Genomic DNA, 16054 nt, shown 5'->3' with positions numbered 1-16054 from the left:
TTTTTAAAATCAAAATATGCAATTCATAAAAAAAAAATTTCTCTTAAAAGTTGACACTTTCATGGAATTGTCCGAGAAGTAATTGTACTTGTTAACAATCTATAACGATGACTTAATATTATTGTATAACAGTACAAATTGCAATCGATTTTTCTCATTACATCTAAATTTGTAGAAAATATCGATATAAATTATTTATATCAGATAACATCTCATCGCTTTCTTTTATTTCTCCTATTCTGTTAATCCATTTATTTTTTGACATCAAGTCAAGCACAAACTAACATAGTATTGTTTTCGAGAGAAATAAATTTTTCGACAACAATGAATAAATAATCATTATTTAAATAAAAAAAAAGTTTAAAAGAATCCAGAAAAAACACGCAAAATTGTAATAATTTTTGAAGAAATTGAAATTTTGAAGGAAGGAAAATCGCGTTAACTGTAAAATTTACCACTTCGAATTTCAACTCGGGAGTTGCATTCTTATTGTTTTGAGAGCGGCCCGTTCGGTCTTTTTTCCTCAAAATTTAACAGTTGATAATTCTCAAAGTAATTAACAAATATTACGTTTTATTTTATTCCATTGTATTCTCTGCTTATTTTTCCACCCTTTTTTGTAATTTCAAGTTGTCCGATTTCAAGTTTCCCTATTTAAGTTCGTAATTTCAAATTCAGTTTTGATTGACCATATTTTTTTCGCACCGTTATTTTGCAACAAATGTATAAAATCTATCATATCTTGTGTAATGAATGATTAAACATATCCTTCATGGCTTCAAAATCATGCATTAAGCAATCTTCCTCCAGTTTTCAATGCTAATTTTATATTTTTTAGTAATTAATATTCATCAAGTTTTTACTCTTAATTTTTCCTATTCGAAGCAGTGTCTTATTAAGTATCAACAACAACTTCATGTTATTTACTATTCAAAGCTTAAATTAATAAAAATAATAAACTGGTTATTTAAAACTTCATTTCTCTACATCAGTAGAAAGAAAATAAAAATTTATTAATTCTATTTCTCTTTTCCAATATGCAATAACGTATCTAATCAGTGCATGCACTTAAAAATCAACTCTTTTTTTTCCCGAAACATATGTATTCTAATATCGCAATGGACTAAAAATCAAAACAAACGAACGCTTTTAAAAAAAAAAAAACTTGTTAAAGCTTAATAATGTATTTAATTACTTATTTCACTTCAAGTCGAAGGCAAAAAATAATTTCGAAATGTAATTTTATGAAGCCTTCGAAACGCGTCTTAAGCGCTTCATTACATTTCTTTTTTCTTCAGTTTGACCTTATTTTTATTTCAAGCAGTTCTTTAGCAACATATTACATAAAAGCTACCATATCTAAAATAATGAATGATTAGGAAAATACTTCAGGGCGTTTGAAAACACTCACCATGGAAAATTACTTTCCACCGAAAAGAGTATTACGTAAGCTTCCATTCCCGAGTCTCAATTTGATTGGCAGGGCAGAGGAAATGAAATCCAGGAAGAACCTAGAAGCAAAATAAAGACGCTTGGAGATCTAGGCAGAAAATTTCATAAGCTCTTCTGACGAAAGGGTTTCTCGGGTCTTTAATTTCCATTTCAACCTTCATTTGCCATGGTTCTCTATTTTCATCGTCTTCGTGCCCTGAAGGAGTTGTGCATGTAATACTCCTTCAACTATTCACTGCGGCCGCTCCGAGGGGCGTAATCTCACGGGGATGAACAGGAATCAGGATGCTGGTAGAGGTGTGGGGAATTCCTGTTATTTTGGCAATTCTCGGGACATGTTTTTGATGGCGTAGTTTCGTTGCAATTACGCGTTGTTTACGGCTCGTTACGCTCACCGAGCTCTTGTTTATCTGTTAATAGAATTAATTTCACCGCTAAATAACCGTTAGTTTCGTTTAAATCATTTACAAACTACATAAAATGTCTAACCGTTTAATGAGATGGGATATTTTCTGACATTTGCAACCGTTTAAAAGTTTAATGAAATCTTTTTGGGTCTAATGTTCATTACTTAATTTGACATTCCAGTTTATTTGAATTAAAATTTAACCGTATAAAAGTAGTTATTAAAAATTTAATCATCGGTTTTAAGTTTTTTAAAATTGTCGGTTTTAAATTTTTTATTAAAATTGGCAATGCTTAATCTCTTGGGGTTGAACAGGAATGGTGGAGTTATGGGGAATTTCTGTTATTGTGGCAATTTTCGGTACATATTTTTGATGGCGTAATTTCGTTGCAATTACGCGTTGTTTACGGCTCGTTACGCTCACCGAGCTCTTGTTTATCTGTTAATATAATTGATTATTATCGGTAAATAAGTGTAAGTTTCGCTTAAATCATTTGCAAACTCCATAAAATGTCTGCCCGTTCAATGCCATGGGATATTTTCTGACATTTCTGCAACCACAAATCTTTTTGTTCTAATGCTCAATTCTAATGTTCATTATTTCATATTCTGTATTTATTTGATTTAATATTATAATTTAATTCAATTTAATTTCGCATTCTGTATTTATTTCATTTAAAATTTAACCATAGAAAAATATTTATTAAAGATTGAATTATCAATTATAAGTTTTTGATTACAGTCAGTTTTATATTTTTATTTATTCTTTTATGCATAGTACTATTTTTTACAAACAGCACCAACTCTAAGTAGCTTTTTAAGGTTTAATTTTTCTGCAAAACATAAAAAGTTAATTAGAGCGTCTTACTGTTTTGTGTGCATCACATCATCTATAATCACACCAATGAAGAAAAAAAAACAGATATCTTTAGCTTTCATCAACATTAAATTAATTAAAATTATATCACCGTTTTTTAGAAAAGTATTTATTCATCCCATATTTAAGTGTATTTACCATTAATATTTAATCACCATTTCTACTTAATATCGTTCTCTACTTTTATTATGCACATTTTTTTTAAGTTTTCAAAATTAAGAACTAAAAACTAAACATCTTGTTCTTTCATTACATTATATATTATTATTATATATTATTATTAGCCAGCATTTTGAAATGAAGATATTTAATTACAGTTTTAGAATTATTAAATGGTAAAAAATGTTATATTCAATTTCATGATCTCTCTTTCTTTTTTTTAAATCTATTTTTAGCCCAAGAAGAATGTAATAAAAAAATGACACAAAATAACTATTTCAGATCATAAAGCAACGCTAAAAATTATTTTACCGTTCTATACTGCTTAAAAATATCTTAAGCGAAAATTTTTTGACCAGGTTTGATAATAACAAAAGAAATTTTAAAATAAAGTTTACGTATGATGCGATATTGTAAACTCAGCAGAATTAATATGTTCAAATTTTACCTCAATAGAATCAGATACTGAGTTCGTTTAACACAATAAGAAAAAATAATGAATTTTATAATTGAATAATTTTTTTTTCAATTTCGATGCAACAATTTGTTACCAACAAAAAATATAAAATGGAGGTTGAAGAGCGAAGTGAGTAGGGGTGATTTTGTAGAGACCCGTTAGTACTGTTATGCTTTTAATATTTACAGAAATATTTGAAATTTTAATTGGAACTTAGAAAATAAATATTGCAATGTACATGCGATGGCAATTGAAATTAGCAAAAAAAGAAAGAGAAAATACAAAACAAATGTGAATTCGGATTAAGTTTTTTTCAACCTTCTTGTAAAGCTCACATAGTCTTCAAAATTTTAAAAAAGTGGTAAAAATACAATGATGAATCTCGATCATTTAATCATATGGGCCCACCATTATACGTTTTCTTTTATTTAAATTAAATAAAACTGTTTAAAACTAATGTTCTACCAGATTACATGTTAAAATGATGCTGAGAACCAAGCCATAGAGGATCACATAAACATTAAGCTAAGATGACTTGATTAAAAAAAAAACTCTGTGTTAAGTTCAGTAACAAATATGACCAGCTCAGCATACCAAATTTCAATCAAGCGGCCTGTATAGCTGCCCGTATGGTATTTTTTCCCTACAATTTTAGCAGTTAATAATTTTCGAACTATTTACTGAATGTTAAATTTCTTTTATTCATTGTACTCTCTGTACATTTTTCTACACTACGCAGTTTCAAATTTCAAAGTTTCATAGGTTTTGCACAGCAAAACAAAATGTGTTGTTATGTTAAACACCCAAAACAGTGTCAGCGAATTTTAATATAGAAGAAATAAATTATACCATTTTTGCGACGTGAGACGAAATTTTCATGCTAAACCAGAGACAGAACAAGTTTGCATTCTGTAAAAGTGTTTTCACCTTCTCATAAGATTCAGGACAGTAAAGATCGCATTTTATAGAGTTCTCCTCATGCCAGGAAATTGCATAGGTTCAAAATTTTGCCTTAATAATTTTTAAAAGCCTTAAATAATTTTTTAAAGCCTGCATATTGTGTAGTGAAAAATAGCGCAAAAATGCTTCGCATTAATTAAGTTATGTTAAGACAATTTTTTTTACTTTTAAGGAAATCATCTCATTTTTGCGACGTAAGACAAAACTTTCATGCTATAGCAATTAAAACCAGAAACAGAACAAGTTAGGTTTCTGTATAAGTGTTTTCACCTTCTCATAAGATTCAGGACAGTAAAGATCGCTTTTTATAGTTCCCCTCATGCCCGAAACAGCATATGGTTCGAAATTTTTACAAGCCTTGTATAATCTTTTAAAGCCAGCATATTGTGTAATAGAAAGTAGCACAGAGATGTTTCGCGTTTATTAAGTTACGTTAAAAAAATTATTTTTGAATAAATTATACCATTTTTGCGACGTAAGATGAAATCTTAATGCGATAGCAATTGAAACCAAAAACAGAACAAGTTTGCATTATGTAGAAGCGTTTTCAACTTCTTGTAATATTTAGGACAGCAAAAATCGCATTTTATCAGATTGTGCTCATCCCAGTATTCTACAAGAGTTCAAAATTTTTAAGATCCTAGACTAGATATTTTTGAAGTTAGCATAAGCATGTTTCGTTTTTATTTAATGAAATACCTGCAAGCGACGTAGTGTGTGGTATCTCGATACGGAATAGTTGTTGAAACATGGTATTTGTTTACGTTAGCAGCTGTTCTTTCCATTCCATTTCGAGTAAGCCAAGCCCGACAAATATCAATTCCCTTAAGTGAAACATTCTATATTCTTTCGCAAAGATTCTTCAACAGATATTTAAATTCATCCACTACATATTTCTTACTTAACACAAAGCCAGGCTCAAATCCACGTGGAACATAAACTATTTATGCATCGAAGTTGCCAGGTACATGAAACAAAAATATATCACGGTTACAGTAAAACAAATAAATAAACAATAAATCTAAGTTAAGTAAAAGACGTAGACGAGAAATAATTTTGATGTTCAACAAATTTGATGTGTGATACGGCACTATATTTAATTAACTTCACGTTAATTTACATTCTAATTTGTGTGGAGAAACTCAACTCAACTTTAACACACCATTTTGCTCATAAGTCACATGTGTCGGTACCTGTGATCTACTTCTTCAAGAAGTGCAAGTACCCAATAAAATAGCTATTATTTTTAACTTGATGTTATATGAATGCAAATAATAAAATCTTGTAATTTATATTTTCTTATAAACGCCTATCATTTGAAAGAATCTGAAAAACTAATTGCTACTGTTGAGAATTAATCCGTAATAATTTGGAAATTATTTAAATACTAAACCGACATGAGATCAATTCACGATTGCTAGAACTTAAGTCGTTTGCCTATGCAACATCACTATTTACAAGGCTCTTGCGGGTCAAACAAGTTTCGAAAAGTGGTAGCGAAAATGAAAGAATGTCGATATATTTAATTACATTTATATTGGATTTTTGATCCCTACTAACTGTTATTTTTTAAAGGAAATATATCTATACGATTATGGTGCTTTATCACATCTTTAAGCGTTAACTCTTTGACCTAGAATTAAACATATTTTTCATACTTTCTACATTATTTTGTATCAATTTAGGTCAAAATAAGTAAAAAAATATTATATTTACCATTTTAATAATATATAATTATGAAATACAGCATAAAACAACGATATCTTTTCTGCATAAAGGTAAAATCTTCTAAAACACGGCTCACTTCCAAACAATAATTTTGCAAATTTGCCGTTATTTAGATCTCAGAGAAGCTTTTATTCATATTCGAAATTTCTTTACTTTGCAAAATCAATTATTGATAAATTTTTGAATATGAATGAAAAAAAAATGTAAAATTCCTTTTTCTTGGATTTTATATTTTAGTTCAGATATAACTACGATAATCCAGACTTTTTTTAATAACTATTAGATTGTCTTTCATAATTAAAAAGTTAGAGCTTTGTTCGTAATTAAAGCGCCAGAAAAAAATATATAAAAGAGCCACCGGTTTCTCATCTGCGTCAAAGGGTTAAAATAGTAGCTTAAATAAAGTCATTCCTACTACTTTTAACATAGTTTTACTGCTGCTTAAGTTTCAAGATTCGTGAGAAGCCTCTATTCGGTATTATCTTTCCTTCGTATTCCGATTTTTCCCCAACAATTAATTCTTATATTCAGATATTGACGCTGTATTATAAATGCGATTGCCTGTAAAATAATTGGCAATGGTTTATTTCTTCTTACATTCGTCGAAATAACTTAGTACTATTTTATTTTTAAGGAAAACATGTTTTTAAAATGTTCTGGTTGGGGGTTAGGTTAATTCTTTTACGTAGATGAGACATAGGTGTCCCTTTTATGTATTTTTTCTGCCACTCTAATTACAAGATTTTGGTATTTTTTAATTGTAAAGAACAGTATAATGGCTACTCAAAAATTTTGTTAGATTATAGAAATTAAATTTGTACTAAAATATGAAAAAAGTAGTTTGAAATTTTCTTCATCATACATACTCAAAAATTTATCATTATTTATATTTGCAAAGTACAGAAATTTCAATATTGTTTCTCTTAGATCTAAATAACTGAATTTCAAATAAACAGACACCGGTGTTTCAAGCTGTATTTCATAACCATACAGTATTGAAAAGCTAAATATAATATTTTTCACCTACTTTGAACTAAATCAATACAAAATAAGGAATACAGGATGAAAAATATGTTTGATAAAGATCCTGCATCAAAGGGTTAAGAAATTTTTTTATTTTTTATTCGTTTACTTTAGATGAAAATATTCCGATTTTTTTAGCATGATACAGGATTTAAAAAAAAAACTGAAATACTGATTACCAGCGACAATTCTTTAAGCTCCACTGAGACTTCTCAATCTCTGGTGACTAGTAATATAATAAACAATTATATGAGTAAATAATATTTAAAGAGTCGTAAAGTAAGAGTAAATTTGAGAAAATCAGTTTTAGAATGTACAGAAGCATCAGGAATCTGTCAAAATTCAATTTTGGCTTCAATATTTGGAATGAAGCTTTAGATAGAGGCTGGAAAGAAAAGAAAAATTGGATAGCGAAAAACTTCCTCACTTAAAGATTTGAAGAAACTAATTAAAGTTCTATTTTGTCATTACATAACTGTCTTAACTTGCTACCTCTAAAGCAAAATTTCAAGGGATAAGCTCCAAATATACTAAAAGGAGCTTTGAATAAAAATAGAAATAAAATTTTGGATCGAGAAAAACTTCCTCACTTAAAGATTTAAAAAATATTAATCAAAGTTCTATTTGGTCATTACAAAACTGTCTTAACGTGCTGCTTCCGAAGCAAAATTTCAAGGGATTCTAATAAATCCCCAATTTACTGAATGGAGCTCTGGATAGAACATAGAAATAAAAAATAAATAAAAATTTGAATAAGGAAAAAACTTCCTTACTTAAAGATTTGAAAAAAAGTAATTAAAGTTCTATTTGGTCATTACGTAACTTGTCGTAACTTGCTGCTTCCAAAGCAAAATTTTATGGGTTTCTAATAAATCCCAAATTTCATTTGAAGGTTATTCATATTTTTATTATCAACTATAAAATGACAATGCGATTTTGTTAACTGACGTTTTCATTGCTTTTTAGCGCTCATTTGCAAATAAACTAATTTTTAAAAAATATCGTTGTCTTCTTCTATAAACTAGTAAGTAATGCAAGCAAAATATAAGTCCTTTTTATTTTTAATTTTTTCTGTGGCTTGTTTGTGCATGGAAAAAAGTTTGAAAAATCTTCGCAGTAGAAAATGTGAATTATAAAATACTTCTAAACTGCACGTCTTTAGTGTATTTCTTAAACTAAATGCAAACATGGAGCTCATCTACTACTCTAATTTCTACTTTCGTTGCAAACGCTGTCTTAAAAGAAGTATTAATAACCCTGCTATTGGAAAATTACAATCCTTTTTAATGCTCATAACAATCAAAATTAAGATTCACGTCAGTCTGGCGACATGATGACAAATGTCGCCAAATGTTCTACAAATGTCACTGAAATCATACGCATGGGTGACAAATTTGTCGCCTTGAAATATGCTTCGAATTTACAAAATATAGTAATAAAAAAGTTTTTATGTCGAATTCCATGAATTTAAAGAAAAAAATATTATTTTACTAATTTTATTATTCAACACGTGGTATGGAATTCAAATGCGTAGTAATCAAATGGAATAACAGAAAGTGTCCGAAACAAAAAAAATTGAAATAAAAGTTTAAATTTCGAATTCACATGTGCTGTGATTTGCATTTATGAAATGACAGTATGATTGTTCATCATTTTTGTTCTTTCAGAATTGACATTTCATATGAGATCGTACATTACTACTCCGTGCTGTGCAGTTCCCGCATGGGCTTGCACCCTAACGCCGGTTATGTCACCGCAGGCAAATATGACATCGCACAATATGATACGGTGTTACAATAAATATAATTGTTAGATATTCTAGAGTGATATGATACCGTATACATTTGCTCCAACCTGAATATGGCTCATAAATTAAATTACATCATTTTATTTAACTTGTTTACATGATAATATGGTTCACCTTGAATGATAACATGGTTCGAATTAACGCCTTATTAAAGATGCAACAAATTTGCACCCTGTTGTAGTTTCAAGTACTGATATTATGGTACAACTTTGAACTGATTTTTCTGTAAGTTTATGGAATTATATGCAGTAAGATTAAATACTAAAGGATTTTACACATCTTTCTTTTTTATTGCTTTTGCAATGAACTTTTTTTACTTATCCAATTAAAAAAAAAAAATCGACGATAGCCATAAAAATAAGGTGCCAGACATTCACCAGACGGAAGGTCATTCAAGAGCCTTATTTCCTCCTGAAGAAAAGGACACTCTTAAATTAAGTTTGCATTTCCCATTTGTTCCAAATTTACAGATCATATTGCATATATTAGAATGCCTCATTCTTGTTTCCCAGAACATGCAATGCCTGCACATATCATGCCTGCACATATCAGAAACATGAGACATATGCAACAAGGAAAAAGGGCAGTTGAAAGTCTAGTTCTAGAAAGAAGGAATTCACTCACCAGAATGTCGTTTTGGAAAAGTGGGTTTTGTATCACAATCTTGGTTGCATCTTTACCATCCCGTATCATCTGCTGCAGAAAACAGATTATACGATGTTGCATTCGGGAGAGCAACAGGTGAACCTTCTCTTTATCCCGCTTTTTGGAGGGGGTGGCCGGGCGGTATAGAATCCTAGGAGTCCTCCACCTGTGGCTCCACTGTTAGTATCGATCTGTCTTCTCCGAGCTAAATATAGTAACACTACCTCCTGCAATAATAAATAGCAGAAGCGGTGGCGGGGTGGTTTCCCCCCCAGTCAGTCAGAAATCGCCTACCCCCCTTTTCCCGATTCTTTCTATTCCTTCATCCGGGATTTTTGAAGCTTCGGAATCGCGCTAGCCGTTCCAATGAATTTCCCCTCTTGATAGGGATTTCTACTGAGTACTTCTCTCGGATTTTCGATTCATTAGACTTGATCCTGAATAGAAGGAAGGGCAAATTCTTCTTTTTCCTGGGACAAGGAAATGGTAACAAAAAGACTTATGGTAACAAAACGATGAATTATTAAAAGAAAAGAGCCACGCTTATTGTTATAAATTGGAAATATGTAACTCAACTTTGAAAGATATTTCGGTAATTCTCTGAAAAAACGAAACTTTGTAGAAAAAAATTTATAGTAAAATATTTTATCACAATAAAAAAAATTTATTGCATTAGCCGGACTTATTGTAATAAATTGGAAATATGTAACTCCACTTTAAAAGATATTTCGGTAATTCTCTGAGAATACAAAACTTTGGAGAGAAAAATTTATAGTAAAAAATTTTATTACAGTTAAAAAAAATTTTTGCAATAGCCGCTCTTATTGTAATAAATTGGAAATATGTAACTCAACTTTAAAAGATATGTGGGTATAATTCTCTAAAAATACAAAACTTTGGAGAAAAAAGTTTTAAATTAAAAATTTTTTTAAATTTGTTTATTTTTTAAAAAACATTAATTTAGTAACCCTAATTAATAATCTATAGAGAGCAGTGTAGTTTCCATATATTATGCAGTTTACGATTATTCAGTGGCATTTAAATGTCCAGTAACCAGGATTAAGGTATTGTATGAATTGGAAATAAATTATTCATTGGCTTATGGATTGGTAATAAATTAGAATTAATCGACTCTATGAGGTGGTTATAAATTGAAAAAATATGTAACTCAAATATGAAAGATATTTAGGTAATTCTCAGAAAATACGACACTTTGGGAAAACAAATTTAGATTTAGAAAATCTTCAGAATGGTTTATTTTTTAAAAAATATTCATTTTGTAACCCTAATTAATAACTTATACAGAGCAGTGTAGTTTCCATACATTATGCAATTTACGATTATTCCCCAGCATTGAAGTGTCAGGAAAAGGACACCAAGATGATGACATTTAATGATATTATAGCTTTTTACTTTCATGTTCTTTTAATTTTAGACCAGACACTTTTGCTTTGTGTTACTAAAAACAGGGCTTTTTTTAAATAGTTTAAACTCAATAGCTGTTGCTGTTGTTGAAGTTACTTTACGTCGCACTAGAGCTGCACAATGGGCTATTGGCGTCGGTCTGAGAAACATCCCTGAGGATGATCCGAAGACAAGCCATCACAATTTTGATCCTCTGCAGAGGGGATGACACCTCTGCTTCGGTAGCCCAACGACCTGCACGCGAAGTCGAGCACTTTACGGTAGAACAGTTTGACGAGGACCAATACAGCACACCATCAGTCCCTACGCAGACTGATCCAAGTGGTCACCCACCCGCACACTGACAGCAGCCAGTGATGCTTGACTTCGGTGATCTGCTGGGAACCGTGTCTTAACAATCAGTCCACTACGGGACTAAATTCAATAGCAAAGTTTATGTTATTAATGATTTAGAGAAGGCACGAAAAGGACAAAATAAAAACCTACTATGTTTTCAAAATCTCTTTAATGGATATTTCTCTCCTACTGGAAAATTTATTTTAACGGAATGACCTACCAATCATATATTTATCAAAAGTAATAAACGCTAAGTGTCGTTTGTGTAGGGTATAGAGAAATGAAAATAAATTTCCAGAAAAATTACATACATTCGTAGAGTATAAAAATTATTGATTGAGAAATTTATTTATGCAAAATACTATAGAAATCATTCCTTGTAAACATATTCCAAAAATGTCTTTAAGAGTTAAGATGTAAAAAATTAGATAGAGAAAAATGTATATGCAGCTTTAAAGGAAGTAATTATTGAAAATATTGCTATGCCAGGAAAATGGCATTTTGAAATTCAACCTACATTTTTTTTTAAATGCGTAAAGTTGCTAAAAAAGTATGAAATTATTCTGAAAATCTAATAATAATGGTACTAACTGAACTTAAAAATAATCATTGTATTGTATAATATCATATTTCAGTGGTATAGACAGTAAATTGTCGTATTTGGGGAAAATCGATTTCAATTGATTTCGCAGTTGATCTCTCAATTCAGAAAGATGAATTGCAATTGATCATCAAACTCTGATCATGTCTGCTTTTATTAGTGCAATTTATTGGCAAAAGCTGAAGTAAAATAACTCATGACTTTCACATAAAAAGAAAATAATTTTTTTGTTTGCAATTTGATTTGCTTAACGATGTTTATTTACGATGTTATCTGTTTTAAGAAATAGTTTTAAAAATTTTCAATATTTATTATCACTCGTTTTGCATAACCAATTTAACGATAATAAATAAGCTATTTAGCAAGTAGTACTTTACAATATCGTAAAATTATTGAATGGGTATCATTTCGAGATATTTTAATTAAATCTCGTGAAACCTAACCATTATCAAAACCGGTAAGGTTTTGATAATGGCCGCAGAGGATCAATAAGCCGAAAGCGGGGTTTTATTGTAGTATCTTGTTGAACATGGCGATACTTATTTTAATGGTAATGTACCGAAACATACCAGATTAAAATTAACTCTTATGAATTTTATGTTAATAATGATTGATTATTATTAATTAATTACTACAATAACAGTTATTTTATCCTGGTTGGCTCCAGGAATCCAGTCATCGGTTCCTAATGAAGCACTTTTTATCCGAACTCCAGCAATGGTTGGGGCAACTCTGCTCTTGGCTCAGTATTGATATAAAATATCTCCAGTGGTAGGTAGACAGATCATGCATAACAATCCACTTGTTGTCGGGCTGACAGTGAAGCCTTTTTGTGATTTACTTCGTAAGCAGTGCAAATGCCAGTTAGTTTCAATCAAAAATTCTTCGAAGATTATTTAATCCTATGCTTAATCCAAAGATTTTATTGTCGTCTGGGTAGGTTCAAAACTACATCATTATTGATAGATGCAAAGTTGAACATTGATAGCCACAAATTCTATATGGATCGGCTATAAAACGTTGGTCTTGAAATTATTTTAACCTCTTGGTATTAAGGCTGTTTTTCAAAAGTTTTGTCATCAGATATTTTACGCGAATAATATGCTGTTTTATCATAATTATTGTGAGCTGGTAACAGTTATTCATGACTGTTAGGCTAAGTTTAGTACATCTTTAGCCTGCGTTGTCTAATTAAAAAAAAATGGCGCAACGAGTCAATATGAAGAAGAACAACAGGTTTTGTTAAAGTGAAAAGCGTTCGTGTTCTTAATTTAATTTTTTGATATTTTAACAGTCACTTTAACGCTATATGATCTAAGGTTCATAAAAATTTGCAAAAATTGAGAGTTATTCATTAATTTTTATAATTTTTATCTAAGCGAAAAAAATCTCTGCCAAAAAATGGCGATTTTTAAGGAAGTAAACCTTTAAAATATTTCAGGTCAATAATTCGTTCTGAGACCGATATTAAGGTAAATAATTCGTTCTAAGACCGATATTAAGGTAATTTATTCGTTCTAAGACCGAGATAATTCTTAATTGCAAGATGGTATACAAAATTTGAAATTATAGCTTTGCTTTATGAGTAAGGTACTTAAACAGTGGATTTTTTTCTTTTCTTTCGAGAAAAAGCTTTGGAAAATGCAATTCAGTTTCAGAATAAATGCGCAGATAAACGCGCCTATGGTTGCTTTAAAGAAAACTATAAAACCACTCACAGTTAGCCCGAGACTCTAGCTCCCGATTCTCCCATTGGAATTTCTCCCATTCCAATTATAACGACCGATAGGATAAAATATTTCCAATTTCTCTTATTGGAAATATTTTATTTCTGTTGTATGGTCGATAAGAACTTGGATTAATCAGTCGCATCCAGGGTTCGAACTTGGGTCAGCTGCATTAAAAGCTAATATGACTGACCCACTTTCATCTGAAAACTCGGAAATAGATTCTTCAGGTATCATAACTTCATATAACGTAATACATAAAAACCTAATTTTTTCTTCTTGGGAAAAACTCAACTCAAAAGCAATAAAAATCAACGTATCACATCTTACAAAAAATATAATTTATTCTATTAGATTTAAATACACGTAATGTTTTGGGTGTCCTCTCCGACCTTTTTCTTCTGGCGCCCAGTTGAGGGCAATACTAGGAATACTATCTGAAGCCCAAATAATTCTTTATTATATCTTCCATTATTATATCTAATTAATTCTATAAGGAATTATTTTTTTAATAACTTCTACTCGTCTAAAATAATCCATTCAAAATTTAAGTATTTTTTTTAAAAAAATACAAAAATTTAATCCCCTGGAAATATGCCAACTAACTGAACCATTCATCCGCCAAGTTTGAATTCGCAACATCAAACATCGCCATTTCCTCTCTCATTCAACAAAAGGGACATTGCGCATTTTTCCCTAAGCGTAGGGATTTTTCTCACAGCAGCTCCCACATTTTTTGCATAGCTATCGAGCCGTCCTCTATTATCCATTATTTTCAAAAGCACTCTAATCCCCAGTTGCTGTTTTGTCTGGACTTGCATCGTACGCGATAGCTTCATTCTTCCTCCCCCCCCCCTTTCTTATTATAGCAGTTTCTTCAAGAATGCGTGGGTGGGTTAAAGTTTGAATGTAGCTGAATTTCATTCAAAGCTTTTCTGCTGCAGGGAAGGAAAAACGTGAATGTAGGAGCAAGGAACGATTCATTGAATTCGGGAATAGTTTATTTTTCGTTGATCACGTCCCACTCAATCGAGGCTTATTTATCCTCGAGGGAAATTAATCAGCCATACATCTTTTGTTTTTGTAACAACTGTAAACTATAAATATTAAAATAATTCTAAAAATAATCGGAGCATACTGCAAATCTGTTGAACTATTTACTAATGAATATATTTTCGTTTCCAATAATAGTAATCGTACATTTTCAAACCCGCCAACGTATAATTTTAAATTTTAATTAAAATTGTACGTTATTGACTTACATATTTGAACGTATTGTGCGTAATTGTACGTAAATTATAATATTATGGTGTCTAAAAAATGACAAAAAGTACTAAATAAATCTATAAAGGTCTACGCTCTTTAATACGTCCCCCAATAATCCGATCATTCTATTATAATGACTGATATATGAAATATCGTTTGTTGTTCCATAAACAATGTTATTTTATCCCTCATTAGAACATAGGAACATTGTTATTTAATACATTTGTACTTTCCAATATAGCAACGGAAACTAGGTTTTTTTTTAACCCTTTGACGCAGATGGAACAACAGTGTTCCTTTTATATTTTTTGACGTTCTTACAACTAAAAATATATTTTATTATTTTTTAATTATGAAAAACAGTCTAATAGTTACTAAAAAAGGTCTTTTAAATTATCAAAATTATATTTTTATTAAAATATAATATCCAAAAAAAGCAATGTGATTTTTTTTCATTCACATTCAAAAATTTATCAATAATTGATTTAGTAAATTAAAGAAATTTCAATGATGAATAACTGTCTCCTTACATCTAAATAATTGCAAATGAGATGAGTGCCAATTTGAAAAATCATTGTTTGTATCGCGTATGGAAGATTTTACCGTTAAAGCAAAAACAGACACTGGTGTCTCATGCTGTATTTCGTAACCGTAAACTATCAATATAATATTATACACTTATTATTACCAAAACTAATACAAAATAAAGAAAAAAAGTATGAAAAATATGTTTAATTAAAACTCTGCGTCAAATAGATAATTCCAAAAAAATTACTCCAAGAACAGGACTTGAACGATTTTGCACTTTCAAAACAAGCTTTTTTCCTTTAACAATGAATCAACCTATAGCTAAAGTTTCAAGTAAATTAATCAAATCACCATGTTACGGCTAAATAAATATGAAACAAATTGTATTCTTAATGACTGTAAAAAAAGTAACAGAACCAATTCATTTTAATCTGGATTATCCTTAACTTAATCCATGGTTTAAAAGAAGGTGAAATATCGATTTCTTTTCCTTATCGAGAATTAGATGTGTACGTTTGTAACCTCGTGTTCAAAATAAGAGTTTTCTGCATGAACTTATAACCTTAGTGAATTTCTTTCCAGATGACTCTATAAATTCATGAATCATATTTTTCTTGTCTTAAAATTGTATTGTCTTTTTTTGTGAGGGGTCGTAAC

The 16054-nt window shown here is 30.1% G+C and overlaps 1 protein-coding gene across 1 annotated transcript in view; it reads right to left on the bottom strand.

The window, feature by feature from the left end:
• The window catches only part of gprs (speckle type BTB/POZ protein), a 46131-nt gene extending 36444 nt beyond the window's left edge, over positions 1–9687 (bottom strand). The window contains exon 1 of the mRNA XM_016047741.4: positions 9494–9687. The gene's annotated coding sequence lies outside the window, so the exon portion shown is untranslated. The remainder of the gene's footprint in view (positions 1–9493) is intronic.
• Between the last annotated feature and the right edge of the window lie 6367 nt (positions 9688–16054).

The sequence above is a fragment of the Parasteatoda tepidariorum genome, chromosome 8 (assembly GCF_982258835.1).
Source record: "Parasteatoda tepidariorum strain Cologne lab strain chromosome 8, Ptep-v5.0, whole genome shotgun sequence".
NCBI classification, from domain to species: Eukaryota; Metazoa; Arthropoda; class Arachnida; order Araneae; family Theridiidae; genus Parasteatoda; species Parasteatoda tepidariorum.
This window is presented reverse-complemented; position numbering and strand designations above follow the sequence as displayed.